This window comes from Bidens hawaiensis, unplaced genomic scaffold, assembly GCF_021521415.1.
Source record: "Bidens hawaiensis isolate Kalapana, Puna unplaced genomic scaffold, B.hawaiensis_p1.1 tig00063316_1, whole genome shotgun sequence".
NCBI lineage: Eukaryota > Viridiplantae > Streptophyta > Magnoliopsida > Asterales > Asteraceae > Bidens > Bidens hawaiensis.
This window is the reverse complement of record NW_027501318.1, coordinates 16,344-26,982: the sequence shown is the minus strand read 5'-3', so window position 1 is coordinate 26,982 and position 10,639 is coordinate 16,344. Positions and strand designations below refer to the sequence as shown.

General features: G+C 33.7%; 1 non-coding gene across 1 annotated transcript; it reads right to left on the bottom strand.

Annotated features, from left to right (window-relative positions):
• Positions 1–1,123: 1,123 nt before the first annotated feature.
• Positions 1,124–1,319, bottom strand: LOC143603889 (U2 spliceosomal RNA). The gene has a single exon (XR_013148160.1). It is a non-coding gene; the product is annotated as a U2 spliceosomal RNA (small nuclear RNA).
• Between the last annotated feature and the right edge of the window lie 9,320 nt (positions 1,320–10,639).

The window sequence follows — 10,639 nt, the reverse complement described above, 5'->3', positions numbered from 1 at the left end:
TTTTCATTATTATTATTATTATTATTATTATTATTATTATTATTATTATTATTATTATTTAAGGAAAAAATGTGATTTAAATTGAGTCATTTTTTTCTTTTTCTTCAAATGAATTCAACAATCCTGGATTAATGCATGAAAACATGGGACCTTGGACAATCACTATTTTAGTTAATTCTTTATATTAAACTTCTTAAGATTTTTTTGGTATACAAATGTTTTAATGGTCCATATAACTTTATGCTATAATTTATGACATCATAATCTAAGTTCTAACTAATTGTGCTATAATTTATGTCATTCACGAGTATCAAGTTCCATATAACTTTCCATCGAGTTCTTGGTGTGTCTAACCAGACCTTAATCGGTTAGTTAGCCTTCACGTTTTAAATGCATGTTATTGTACCGTTTGTTTTTAATATACCTCGTATTTCATGTTTTCAAAAGTCAAATTTATACCATAGCCAAATTAATAAACGATTTAGAACTACATGTTTATAACGAATCGTATGTTTTTTTCTTGATCTATCATAATTAAAATTACACCAAACGTTCCAATCTAAATATTGCAATTTCGCACGAAGTTATTTTTTAGGGGGGGGGGGGGGGGTTGAATTTGTTTACAATTTGATTATTTTAAGCCCATTATGAAAGAAACATATTTGGGCCGGTCTCAGATTGTGCTATTCATTTGGATTGTATCATGAACTTTTAAACCGACACTTGAACCTATTGCTGAAACTAAAGTGAAAAGATATGCTTAGAATGAGTGTAAATGAACCGAACGAACACAAACAAAAGTATGTTTAAATTCGTTCATTTAACTTTAAACGAATACGAACACTTAATCAAACAAATAATTGGTGAGTGTAAATGAACCGAACGAACACAAACAAAGGTATGTTTAAATTCGTTCATTTAACTTTAAACGAATACGAACACTTAATCAAACAAATAATTGGTGTTCATGTTCGTTTGTTTAAAAAATGAACATGTTTGTGTTTGTTTATTTAAAATCTAAATGATCAGTTCAAAAACATAATTGAACAAGATAAACAAACATAATTGTAAGAAAGTTCTACTATAAAAAAACATAATTGTAAGAAAGTTCTACTATGTATTGGTGGGGCGTGCCAGGCCTCAGTGGTAGTGTAAGACAAAGAGAACACGTGAAGACCCAAGCAGCAAGCTACTTTGACGGGTCTTCCCCCTTAAAAAATAAAATTAATATCGAGTAGGCCGATGACCTACATATCAGATATTAAACGGATAAGAACAGATACTACACTTGATCTTAGCCAAAAGGCCAAGAAAGGTATGCTTATTTATGCCCAAGGCCTTTGCTTTTATACTAAAATCCCTCTTGTCGGTTATTTCACTTGGCCGATGTGGGATATATACAAAAACCCTTCCTTTCTTCCATGATACAAACAAACTATACCAAACACATTCTGTAGGGGTATCGTACTAAACCCGGCTTACGACCTTAATTTATTATGTTTTGGCTTATCTTATTATATGGACTAATACAATATTATTGGGCTGAGGGGGTTTTGTGGAGGTAACCCTAACTGGGCTAGGCCCATTAGGGTACCATGATGGTGGCCATGAGGCTCCCTATATAAGGAGGTCTCCACCTCCTTATTAAAGAGGGTTCTCAATAAGAGCCACCACCATAACCATTTTTGTGTCTGTAAACAAGAGATCCTCGAGATTTCTTAGCAATCACCTCCACACCCCCAAAAGCCATTGCAGATCTGAGCGGAGGAGAGCGAGATTTGGTTACATCATCCCGTAGAAGACGATCCGAACTATGCCTGGTACGTTTCGTGTTTCTTCACATTCATGGAAACTCGTTATATCATAGAATATCACATACAGTTAAAAAAAGCGACTTTTGTTTCGAAATAATGCGAGAAAAGATTGTTAATGAGTGAAATACCGCTTGCATTACCCTCAAGATTTTATACATGAAAACCATGGTATGTCTTATTTTAAACCCAAAGGCGGTCGGGCCTACTGAGAAAACGTTACAAGATTGATCGCGTAGAAATGAGTCATTTGTTTGCAATAATGAGGGCATTAACCTTGTTTTTAAGAGTCAGTTTTATGTTTTAAACATGCATTAATTATGTATTGAATGTACCTTTAATTGGTAGTAGGTTATGATTTTTCTATTTAAATCTTTGTAGGCTATTTAAGCTGATCATACCTTTACTTCTGAACAGCAATTCGTTGTATTTGTGAGTCTATTATATACAAATATTAATAGATAGCTTCAAGTTTATCTTATGTTTGATTGAAGGATCAAAAGACATTGACATTCTTCCGGTCAATTAATTACAAGTAAGGTTTTCTGAACTGCTCCAACTCCCGTTCAAAAAATGCTCATTCGATTTTGGCTTGGCCCCGTTTGCAAACGAGACAAGCACGAGCATAGGTATACTCGTTCAGTTTGCTCGAATTATCTTTTATATTTACATACATACAATTTTTTAGACCCTTTAAAATTTACGTCTGTTCCTCACTCTACGTCAACTTCATAATTTAATCGATCCTAGCCGCCAAAGTCCAAACTTTCATTTTTCTTAATAGCCAAGTCTATTTCTCCACTATTTACAATTTTAACCTCATCTGCCACAATCAGGTTCGAACCTGGGTATCCACTCAAGAGGATTCACCTCTTACCACTGGGCCAAAGCTCAAGTGACCCAAACTTTCATTCGATCTTCCTCTCACTCTTTCCACGATTCCATGTGGATGGCCTAACAGGGCTTTTCACGAGCTAAACCAAACCAAGCGAGGCTCTAATCTGCTAAAATCGGTTTTAAAAAACTATCAGAGTATTGGTGCTCGAATTTACTTGGTTTATAACCAAGCAACTCGGTTTTGCTCATTTTCACTAAGTTTTAAATTAAAACATAATACATTGTTTTCAACATTAAATGTCACGATTGTCATTCATTCAAAATACCAAACGAGGTCAAAAATATACAAAAGACAAATTAAGATCTAGACAAATTAAAAAACATCTTAAAACTTGACCGACTTATGAACATCATCAACAACATACATTTTTAGCAACAAATATAACTAATTTAACACAATCAGTTAGTTCTAAACACTACAATGTGTTAAACGGGTCAAATAATGAAAGTTTATCCAAAATACCGTCTATTTCAATTTTCAATTAATTGTTAGCACAACTTTTGGAACCAACAAATTAATTTCCAAGTTTTCTTCTTTTCCACATTGATAAAATTTATCAAAAAGTTACAAACATGCTAATAAAAGCACAAATAGATTTTTAAGAAAATGTGATGAAAGCTTACCTAAAATGCTTTTATAGTTGTTCTTGAGACAACAATTCACGAATCACTTCCATAAACAAGAAGTTCCGCTATATCCTTTAAATGAGAGCCTCGATAGTCGTCGTCTGATATACGACCACCAACACTAAAAGGCACTAAAAGTTGATTCGGAAGCAACGAGTGCGATTGAATTGCCAAAAATGACTTTAGCCATCTAACTTGAAACTAAAAACCAATTACAATATTGACCCCACCATTTCAACGCATTAATGTTTGTCTTCACATACGTATAGTTAGGCATACACCTTTGTATAGTTTTTTGTTCACCAAACGAGTCTGGATTTAAGTAAGCAAATAAATTATCTCCATGTGTAGCTTGTTCGTTAAAAGATGTTAAGGTTGTTAAGCTACTTGTTGGAGCCTTAGATACAATTAACACTTTAAAATACTATTGAAAAAAGATATTTTATCTTACTACTCACATCTGTGGAGGACCATGCAGATTTGGAATCTCAATGCATAACATTGAAAAGTTGTGCATAACCGACTCAATCATGGGATGCGTTGAGTTGTAGTTGGTTTTACCTCGGTTCAAAGAGACTGTCGAGTGTGGATACCAAAAGTTATTGTTATTCACTAAAGTTCGGTAGATGACCACATGACTTTCTAAAGCACTTCATACATTCTCTATTTTCCAAAAGACACGATTCAAAAATTCCTAGACCACCTTGACCTACCAATTTAAAATATGAGCACAACATCTAACATGAAAAAACAATCCCTCGAAATGAAAACTTTCTTTCATTTGAAAATTGTTCGTTGAAGGCGGTTGGTTGTGACTGTTAGATGCATTGTTTAAAGTAATGATACCTACTTTGTCTTGAATACTCTATTTTATCATACACTCTAAGATACCATCATATATAACCTCTCTTATCACCACTATGGGATGGTACAACCTCATGAAAACAATAATGCATTTTGCATTCTATTTTTGGATCATAATTTTGAGTAAAGTGGGTGGTTATAACCAAACTAAGTGTTGTGAAACAATTGCAAAAATGATCATAACACGTGAGTTACCCTTTTCATTTGTGTAGTATCGTTGGTTTATGCAGTTAATGAAGTATAACAATTATCTATATTGAAAAGCTACTAGGTTAACAATCACAAGAGATTGCAATAAAAATGGTGGATGTAGAAAAAGAGATGATAACTAAAATTTTGAAAAAAGTTGAAATGATATCATTTACAAGTGGTTGTTGGACACCAAACCAAACTATTGGCTACATGTGCTCAACGACTCACTTTGTCGATTGTGATTGGAACAGGCAAAAATGCATTAGTAGTTTCCATGAGCTTGATCACCCCATATGGTGAGGTTATATTCGATGGTATCTTGTAGTGTTACAAAATTAGGCATTAAAGCCAATACAAGGATCATCTCTTTTGACAACGCATCTAACAATGATAGGGAAGCCATAATTTTGATCAACAATTTGCAGGTGAAATAAAAATTACATCTTAGAGGGGTTCTTTTTTCATGTTAGATGTTGTGCTCACATTTTAAATTTGGTAGTACAAGATGGTCTATGAACTATCGTACCCTGTTTTTTTTTTTTTTTTTTTTTTTTGGAAAATTAGAGTTGTGAAGTACTTGAGGAAGTTTCCTGGCCGTTTATTGAATATTGAAATTTGGTGAAATAGCAATAACTCTTAGCATCCATACTCGATGATCTATTTGTACAAATGTAAAACCAAGTGGTACTTGGTGCACTGTATGCTTGAAAAGACTATCGACTACAAACAAACTTTTCAAGGTTATGCATTGAGAGTTCTAATTTTGCATGGTCCCAACAGATCATGTGTGGATTCGAGCCAAAAGGGTTAGCAAGAAGTTAGAAGATTTTCTATAAATTTTGGTTTTAGGTACATTATATCGAACTTCAAACTTTGTTATAGAAATTTACAAGTAACTAGAAGTTTGTTTCTTATAGAAATTGGGGTGCTTATGTCTGTTGCGTCTATTTTAGATTCTCGTTTTAAGATGGTGTCAGTTAAATGGACTTTTAAGAGGTCATGTCATGTAAATGAAAGTGAGAATAGGGATCAAGATATGAGTAGGAAGTTAAAACTCTTTTTCAAAAGTATTTAATGTTTTTGTGGCATGTAACGCGCCCATGAGTAGCTCAACGACCTTTATATAACTAATTACACACGGGATGTTTGTTTCTTACCTTAAACTGAGACACAATGAGACTAGACAAACTGAACTTGAGGGGAATTTGGATGTGCCTATGTATACATGTGTGGAGTCAAAGTCAAACTCTGCGTTGTTGAACAATAGAGTCAACATTGCTGCTAATTTCCCGTTTTAAGTAAAATGACTTAGATATTTGTTGGCATTCCGATCACAACCATTGCTCCCGAATCAGCCTTTTGTGCCCGTGGACGTATATTTGATGACTATCAAAGCTCTTTTTCAAAAAATATGGTGGAACTTCTTTTTTATGGAAGTGATTGTTAAAAGTTGTCTCGAAAACAACCATAAAACCATTGAAGGTAAACTTTTATTTCATTTTTAGTCTATTTGTGCTTTGATCACATTGTAATTTTTGATAATGTGTAGCAATTTGCAAAAGAAAACTTGGAAATTGATATGTGGATTGTAACGTTTGCTAACAATTAATAGAAACTGAAGGTATTTCGAATAAACTTTCATTATCTGCCCCGTATAATATGTTGTAATGTAATGTTTAGAACTAATTGGTTGTGTTAACACGCTATATTTTTAGACTTGAAGAGGTATTTTGTTGATGAGAATGTGGATAAGCCGATCAAACTTCACAATGATGTTTTTGATTTTTGAATTAATAACATTTTTTATTTTCTTGAACTTAGTTTGTCCATTATATAAAACTTTGTATTAACTTTCAATTTGAAACTGAGCTTCTCGATTATAAACTAAGCGACTTCTAGCACCAATATTATGCTCGGTTTTATAAATCCAAATCCAATCCACTCAAATTAAAAACGAACCAAGTTCGAGCTGAAGCTTCGGCTCATGAACTCTAATTACAAAGCTCTTTGCTTGTACCCAAACAAAAGCCGAGCTGCACGGTACGTGAAGAACAATTTTGATGATTGATTATAACTTCGGCGGTTTAAGGTTGGCTCTTAGGGCACGGTTTTATCCGATTGAAAGCTGCTAAGAAGGGTTTAAAAAAAGCAACTATAATCACACATTGTTCATCATGATGATTATTTGATTTATGTGGGAAGAGTCATATTTCTAATGAGTTATTTATTTGCTATAATGAGGGCAATAACCTCTTAATTGATATTAGGTTATGATTTTTTTTATTCTAAGTCTTTGTAGACTAATTAACTCAACTATACATTTTTTCTGAACATTATTTCATTGTATTGTATGTGTGAATATTATTGTACACTAATTTTTCTATTTTTTATAAATCATTTTCTTTGTTAAATAATATTTACAAGGCACATGGCTACCATGAATTTTATCCAAAAAAAATAAATATCCAATTCTTGTTCTACACAGGGGTAATATCGTAAATTCATAAGCTCCGGCTTGTACATGCGTGGAGCCACGTGGGTGACAAAGAGTACGTTTACGCGTTTCTTCATCGATCATAATTCATATCTATTTATTATGGTTATGAAATTGATTTTTTAAAATATACATTTTGCCCCCCCCCCCCCCCCGAACTTTGATTTTAGTTTAATATTTAATCAACATGTCATTTAGCTTTCAAATAAAAAAAAGAAAGAATACATACATGTCTTACTTAAGTCATACTTCATCTTTTCTTCTTACAATATTTGTAATTTCAATGAAAGAACTCTCATATTTAACTCACATGATAAGGGTTGTAAAGTCGGTTTAGTTCAGTTATGTTGCTTAATCGTTATTGTAACTAGCTAGTTATGACAAATTGCTTTACGATAACCATAATCGAATGGTTGGTTAATCATATATCGGTTAACAGTCAATTATGGGTCGGCTTAGGTCAAGTTCGGTTAATTGTGCAATGTAATTTTTTCTGCTTTTTTTTTCTAGTTAAAATGATTTGGTTATGAATTTTTGAAGCTGAAATATGACGGTTTTAGGATTGTTTATGGTGTTTTAAGTTTCAAGTTGGCCTGACAATTTTGACCCGCCATCTCAAAATTAAGTTGATATGGGTCGTTCTTTATAACTTTGGGTTGATATGGATGGTTGTTTCTCATAGAACAGGTCATGGTGAGTTGATTGAAACAGCCCTTTCTAATTAAATGAGTCAAAATTGGTTGGTGTTTTTTTTCAAATGGGTAAGAATGAGTTGATACAGGTAAGAAACTTTCAAGCTATATATATATATATATTATAGGCGACTGTAACATAAACTCAAATATTCGAAACTGGAAATTGAGGAATAAAATTTGGAAAAGAAAAACAAGCATTAAAGATTCTATTAAAACCTGTTAACTAAGACACATTAATCAAAATCATAACCATAACCATAACCGCCGTCTTGTTTGACTTTCGTTACTTTCAGTTTATATTTTCAGCTAACAGTCCGGTTTTATCATCTATAAGTCTATAACTAAAAATTCAAGGACTAAAAGTTTAGTTTTGGTTACTTTCGGTTAATATTTTTCAGCTAAAAGTTCGGTTTTTCTCATCTATAAGTCTATAACTAACTATTCAAGGACTAAAACAGTTTCATATAAACACAAGGATGCAAAGTGTAACAACAACCGACAAAAATTACTGGTACCCAATTTATCCACCGTTGGATTATGTTATCCTATTCGAGAATGACTAGGATTATCATACTTCATAAAAAATGTAAAATAATTAAATAAATTCAGACACAAAAATTAGACAGAATTACAAATTTTGTCCTTTAAAAAAAGCCAAATTACGGTTCGTGTCATTTTCTAAGTTTCCTTGCAGGCGGTGTACTTTAAACTTTTTTTTTCTACACGTTATGTCCTTTACGCTAACTGGGTTAGAAAAACTCAGTTAAATGCCCTCACGTGAGGCGCATGTGAGGGCATTTTTGTCTTTTCGTAATAAAAAAATATAAAACATTTTCTCTCTCTTCTTTTATATTAATAACGTTTTTTCTTCTTTTCATCTTCTCTCCTCTCCTCCTCTGTTCTTCTTTCTCAGGTGACCTCCGACCACCGCCATACATAACCACCTCCAGCCATTCAAATCCAAACACTGGATAATCCACCATCCCAATTTGCAGATCTTAATTAGATTCTCCGATTCCCTCTGTCTTCGAGCTGGAAACCCGTTCACAGCGTATATTCTCCCTATATAATCTCAACCCCACCTTTCGCTTTGTTAGTTGTACCATCTGAACCGAAGCGTAAACAACCCCTGTCAACCAACCAAAAGTACAACAACAAAGTTGCAGGCAGCACTGCCATCAGCAACATCATAAAACCACATGTCCAAAATCACACGTTGACAAAGTCAACATAGCAATAAGCATCAACAACAATACACCACAGTTTACAACAATCGCCCATACCTTGAAGGGTGAAATACAAAGATAGACATCAGACAAGACCAGGCATCAGGCCTCAATCCAACAACAATGGCATTCAATGTAATTACCAAATAGGTCCCAAACCCCCCACCTCACTCAACGTTAGGGACAATCTAGGGTTTATGTCACAAACCCTATCCACCATTCTAGGTCTGCGCCGCCATTGACAACCCATTGACAAGCTATTTGGAGCGTACATGAGGGAAGAATAAGGTGGGGTTGAGATTATATATGGAGAATATACGCTGTGAACGGGTTTCCAGCTCGAAGATAGAGGGAATCGGAGATGGAGCGGTGGCTGGTGGCGGAGCTATGGTGGCGGTGGTGATGGTGTTTGAGGAGTGGTTATGGTGATGGTGTGGTAGAACATAGAGAGAGAAGTGAGATGAGGCAGCTGGCGGCGATTGGGCGGAGGGTGGTGGTCCAGTGGCGGAAGAGGAGGAAGTGGGCGGAGGAGTAGATGGTTAAGAAGATGGAGAAGAAGAGTGGGAGGTATGGTGATGAAATTAAGATATGCAAATTGGGATGGTGGATTATCCAGTGTTTGGATTTGAATGGCTGGAGGTGGTTATGTATGGCGGTGGTCGGAGGTCACCTGAGAAAGAAGAAGAGAGGGGGAGAGGAGAGAAGATGAAAAGAAGAAAAAAAGTTATTAATATAAAGAAGAGAGAGAAAGGGTTTTATATTTTTTTATTATGTAAGACGAAAAGACCAATATGCCCTCACATGCGCCTCACGTGAGGGCATTTAACTGAGTTTTTCTAACCCAGTTAGCGTAAAGGACATAACGTGTAGAAAAAAAAAGTTTAAAGTACACCGCCTGCAAGGAAACTTAGAAAAGGACACGAACCGTAATTTGGCTTTTTTTTAAAGGACAAAATTTGTAATTCTGTCCAAAAATAAATAATAATAATAATAATAATAATAATATGATAGGATTATCAAATTCCATAAAATGTAAAATAATTAAATAAATCCATACACAAATAATATATCCAGGATTAGGATTCTGCGCTTCGTGACGGGACTAAAAAATTGACAAAAAAAAACATAAGTAAAAAAATTAAACCATAACCCCATTGCAAGTCAACGTGTAGTCAGTCTGTATCAAGTCACGACATTGAAACTAAACAAAAGAAATAAACCCGTCAATTCCAAAATACAACATATTATCATAGGTAGAACCATAAAAGCCGGCACGTTACATCTGCGAACCAACCCAAATTCGGTTAGTATCAGCGGTGCCAACACATGTTCGCAAACATGAATTAGTATGCCAAAAAAATATTTTAAAGGTGAGATATTAAACATAGAAACACGGATATAAACCATGCGACGATTGAATATTTTTAAATATTGAAAAAAGCTTCGATCATTGTAAAAGATGAACTATAAAATATATGAAAGTGAAGTTTAAAAAAATTATTTAACTGACTAATAAAACATGTAAATCCGACCTTCGTCAAAGTTTAGTATTTAAAAATATAATTTATTAAATATTTTAATTAGTTGGGAAAAATTATCAAATTCCATAAAAAATGTAAAATAATTAAATAAATTCACACAAAAAATAATAATAATAATAATAATAATAATAATAACAAAAATAATAATAATAAGGACCCCACAAATTCTCAATTTCTTGAATCACAATATCGAAACAACTTTTAATATCAACACGTATACAACAAGTACATTACTCAACAAGCAACAATATCAAGTGCACCTTTTTATATAACACCACCTTTGACTACCACC